Here is a 5,564-nt window from a genome sequence, read left to right on the forward strand (position 1 = left end):
GCTAATTAAATATTTAGTTTAAATTTTGTAACATTTATCAATGTGTGAATAACATGATGAAAATCTGACTAAAAACATTGTTTTCTCTAATGAGAGGCTAAATAAGCCAAAGCTGTTAGTTTTTGACCGTGTAATTTTATAAATGGCGCCCCACAAAATTAAACGCTTGAATAAATCACAGTGTGTGTAACGAGGTGATATCAGTCTTCGTTTTCACATCAGAGATGCATCACCGTGTAACGACACCAGCAGCCTTGGTGTGGTCAGCACGTTCCCATAGCAACGCAAACTCGACACCACCTCATTGGTAGCGATGAGCTCAACACCTGTTGCTGCGCTACGCTCTGTTTTCTCCTCGTCGTGTTCACAAATTCAGCTGTGAAACCTTCTGACATACACCTCACCTGCTCAGGTGTTACCCCAGTGCATGCTGGGAGATCTGCACACCTCTGCTCCACTCCTGCAGTGGAACCTCAGTCAGGAAACAGATTCCTCTGGGAAGAGGAAACATTTAATGTTCTCCATTTCCAGTGATAGTCGCTCATTATATTCCTCTATCCTGGTGTCCTTCAGCTGCATTTCACCATTTTATCTCTACTCAGGTTTTCTTTCTTCTATCAATACTCAATAGTTTGTCTCTGAATGTGATTTTTTGGCTGTTTTTCCTGGATAACCTGAGTTTCATCAACTCACTCCTGGTTTTTTTCCTTTTCTTTGTTGTTTTTCTCTTATTTTCTTTCCCCTTTTTTCTTCTCATTCAAAATTGAAAATAATGTGCAACTTTCTTTTCCTTTTTGTTTTTCTTGTTCCTGTTTTCTTATTTTTCATTCGTTTTTCTTGTTTCCTTTTCTTCTTAATTTTTTTCTCTTTCCTTTTTTGTGTTTTCTTTTCTTTATTCTGTTTTCTTCCCGTTTTCTTTTTCTCTTTTCCTTATTTTTTCTTTAGCTTCTCTCAAAAATGAAAAATGTTCACCTCCTTTTTCTGTTTTTTTCTTTTTTATAATTTCCCTTTTGTTTTCCTTACCCTCCTTTTCTTTTTCTCTTTTTTCATTTTTTTCTCTCTTTTCCTATTTTTCCTATTTTTTCTCTTCATCCCTTTTCCATTCTTTTCTCTTTTTTCTTTTTCCTTCTCTTTTGTTTTCCTTCCTTTTCTCTCCTCCTTTTTCTTCTTCTAAATGCTTGTATGTGCAGCTTCCTCAGCTCTTCAGATTTAGCTGATAAAGTTGAAGCCATGTCCATTCAGACGGTAAAATGAGTTTCTGTTGCACTGAAGGCGCTGCCGCTGTACAAACTCTCCAGTCCGTGTGACATTTAGGCTGTGAGTGGATATTAATTTAGACCCATAATTTCTGCAGCGAGTTGCACTCGATCGGGTTACAGCGTCCTGCTGAGCTCTGAACTGCATCCAGTTTTAAATAGACCTTCTCACAGGTTTATTTCCGTGTGTTGGAGGTAAATCTTCGTCTGTCCTCAGGTCTGCAGCACATCAGAGTCCTGATTCATCTTCTTCACCACTTCAACACATCCAAGGTTTTCCAGTGATATGTTCACTCTGGATGATGCAATAAAACCAGCAAGGCTGCTGTGTGTTTACCTGGATGAGCCGTTTGTTTGTATGTGGGCCAACTGAAGCTCACAGGTGATGTTGCTTTGAATGAGGATAAAAGTGAGTATTTTATTTTCTAAACTAGAAAAGGGCATGGTGGGATCAGAAATAATCACAAATATGATCAATAACAGCTAATAAGGGTTTAGATTCAGCTGCTTTTCTCTTCCTAATCTTCCAAAAAGTCCAGATTTGTGGAGCTAATAGTTCCTAGTAATCCTGTGAATCTCTGCAGCTCCTCCAGAGCTGCCATGACTCTCATGGGACACATAAATAAACCTTCAATATAACAGCTAGAGGGAACCGATCATGTAAAATAAATTTTTTGCATGTTTTTTTTGCTTCCATTTGGGTCTCAACTGATTTTAACAATCAGTGAAGCGCTTAAAAAAACCACAGCTGCCTTTTTTTAAATTATTTTTTTGGAAATAAGTAAATGTTTTTTGGCATCTAAAAAATTATTTGCTTAAAAAATGTCACATTCGACAGGCTCTGCCCCATCACCTACCAACCCAAGATGAGTTCCAGCAGGTTGGGTCAGCTGGTTTTATATTACAATGGCTGCTGGAAAAGACAGGTGAAACCAGTTGCTGCATCCTTGTTGGTTGTGCAGGATCTTGCACAACAGGATCTTGTGCATCTTCTGCTTTTCAGAGATGTACAGTTGCACATTTATGTTTCTGTTTGCAGCCATTTTCATGTGTGAATCTAGGTGTTTATTTTTGTGGCGCGGCCGGCAGCAGGTTACATGGATTTAAAAAAAAAATCAAATATGAAAAAATAAATAAATAAATTGAAAATTGAAAGTGAAATTCTGGAGGGATTGGTCAATGTGAAAAGTTGTTGATTATCACATAATTTATTAACTTTTGGCTGCAAAAAAGGGTTAAAGAAAAATTTTAATTCATGCAAAATGTTTCAGAATTCTCAGGTAAAATCAAATTTGACATTTTTACATGAAAAGTTATCGGAATAATTATGCAGCTAGATATTAAGATTATTTTCTGTCATGAATTAGCAGTAATTAGATGTTTGAGGATGTTTTTCCTGGATTGTTTGACCTGGAATGACCCGGTTCTGTTGTGCAGTCCGTTTCTTTTCCATCAGTCAGCAGATGAACTCTCCTGACTCACCTGTAGGTCTCGCCCTGATTGGCTGACCCAACCAGGAAGCAGATGGGTTTGTGCTGCAGATTAAAGCGAGGTCTGAGAGGCTGAATCATTCCCTCATCCCTCGGATCTGTTTGGACGACATTCTCCAGGATCCGGTGCTTAGAAGTGGGAACATGTTCTTCTGAGGAAACCAGTCCGGACCGAAGCTGCTGCCACCTGCCCTTGAGCCAGGCAGCAGCTGCTCCAAACTGGCTAACCCTGGCAGCCTGTTGCTCTATAATTAGCAGCTGCGTCCTTCCTGCTAATCTCCTCCACAGCTGCTCCAATCATATGGCTGGCCCTGGTTGCCATGGTGAACTAATTAACTCGTAAATGACCGATTGGAAACAAAGTGGCAAGAAGGAAGAAACCTGAAGTAGGGGGACACAACAAACAGATTTTTATTTTACAGTTTTTTTTCCTGAACATTTCTCCGGTTGCCTGGACAACTGTAAACAAAACTTAATATTAAAAAATAAAAAGTCTGACTTCTGTTTGATTATGTTTCTCTGTCTTTGTCAGGACATTATAAGCTTCATTTACTTTACTGAATAGATGCAGCAAAATCTGATCTCAGGTAAAAACCCCTGGATGTTTGCAGCCAGATTTACGTGAAATTAAATAAAATTTGAGTGCTTTGTGGTACACTTTTAGATTTTAAATATCGTCTTTTTGAAAGGCAGTGAAACTAATTAATTAATTAATTAATTAAGGTAATTATTTTAATCAGTTATTATAATAATTGTCTATTTGTTGAAAGAACAACACACTCACACCATCATTTAAGCCAAAACTGTTCAAAAATATATTCATATTGCATTTAAGATAATAAAAAACTTTGTTTGTAAATATGTTCTACCCTGGACCTTTTTCTGTCTAATTATCAATCGATTAATTGAAAAAATACTAATAGATTAGCCCTGCACTGTGTCGATGTTAAGTCAAGCAGAAAGGGTTGAACTTTTTACATGTTGATGTTTTTAAGCTGCAGATGAAAACTGCAGAATGGTACGCGTTTGCGTTTTAGGCAATAAAATGTTTGATTTAGCATTTAGAATGAGTTTAAATATTTGATTTTGCCTCTTTTAACATATTTGTGATGTATAAGAACTGAAGTGGTTAAGTGAAAAATCAGCAGAATGAGGCAATTTTTTATCCGATTAATCAATTAATTGTCAGAATAATCAATTATTTTGACTAAAATAATTGTTTGTTGCAACCATTTTTTACATAAATGTTTTAAGACCCCACCCTTGTGCCACTGTTTTTCTTGTAGTTTATGGAAATCTTTATTTCATTGAAATGTGTTCTGCTTTCACTGATGAGTCATTTTGCTGAGTCGATTTCTCTCTCCAGATGTAAAAAATGTTGAAGTTATTTTTAAAGTGCTGCCTTCACTTCCTGCTTGTCGTTTCCAGCGCCGTCTGTTGTGATAATCTAAGCAGCGCTATCAACAGTCAGCGCTGGCTTTCATGATGTCAGGCCCCCCTCCCTGTCAACTCTGCATTTATTACCACCTAACGAGCCTGCGTTGTCATGGAAACCCAGCGTAACCTCTCAGCATCCTCAGATTCCTGTAAAGTTTCTTCATCTTTTTTTTGTTCCTACTTTTTAAAGAACATTTTTCTGTGTGGCTCAAGAAAAACAATCAAAGTGAGACTAGATAAGTATATTTAAAAAACCCTCTAAATATTCACCTGTAAAGGCCAGTAATTAGATAATGTACAGTAGTAGATTTGTCAACAATTGCCTTTATGTATTTGCAACCACCAACGTGAAATACTCATTAATGGAGAACCAATTGATTTCTTAATCAGCCCAATAAACCTCGTCAAGACAAAACACAGATTATCCATATTCTGGCTAACTTTTCAAGTCATAATCCAACTTTAAAACAGCTTCAGATGCACCAAAAAAAATAATAATAAAAAAAAAAATTAAGAATAGAAAATAGCATTAAAACTAAAATTTCAAGAAACTAAAATCAAGTTTCAAACACAAATGAAGAAATCTCAATTTAAAAATAAACCAGGATATAAAAATTTGAGTCAGAATGAGTGTTAATATTGCTGTTCTTGGTTCAGTTTCACTAATCAAATTGATGCTGATGTTATAGCTGACATATCGTTCATCCCTAATCCTTGAAATAATAAAATACACAGATTAAAAAAGGGGTGGGATTATGATATACAATTTTTAAAACATTTTCACCAAAGGAATTCAAACACATTGGAAGCAAAATTTAATATCACATTGATTAAAGTAATTTTAGATTTTTTAAATGGCTCAAGAGTTTTTTTTGGATTGCACCTAAATCCATTTCCATCATCTAATGGTTTGGGGGGGAAAATAGAGATTTCTGTTTAAAACAAATATAAACTAAAACAAAAAACCATGTTAGTTCCCTTCTCTTTAATGCAACCCAATTGCCCACTTTTGTGATTGATCTATTTTTGGATACTTTAAGAATCAGTACTTTCTGCAGTAAAATGCTAAGTAATATTTTGGAATATGTTTTAGGTTTAAATGAGTATTAGCAAACAAAAATTCAATATTTACATGTTCCAGATTGTAATTCTGTAGATAAAACATGACTGAATAGGCCAGCTAGAGTAAAGGCTTTATAACATTAAAGTGGACATTTTTCTCAATTTGTCTTTATTAACACTTAATTACTCTTGAACTTTCTTCATCCATGTGTAAAATGGCTCGAACATTCATAGGTTAGCATCAGGTTGTTATGACATAGTTTTAAGAAATGAATATGGAAAAAAAAAAGATTTTCCATCTAATTATTAACACAAAAGA

This window comes from Poecilia mexicana, unplaced genomic scaffold, assembly GCF_051168715.1.
Source record: "Poecilia mexicana isolate PSO_F unplaced genomic scaffold, ASM5116871v1 scaffold_23, whole genome shotgun sequence".
NCBI lineage: Eukaryota > Metazoa > Chordata > Actinopteri > Cyprinodontiformes > Poeciliidae > Poecilia > Poecilia mexicana.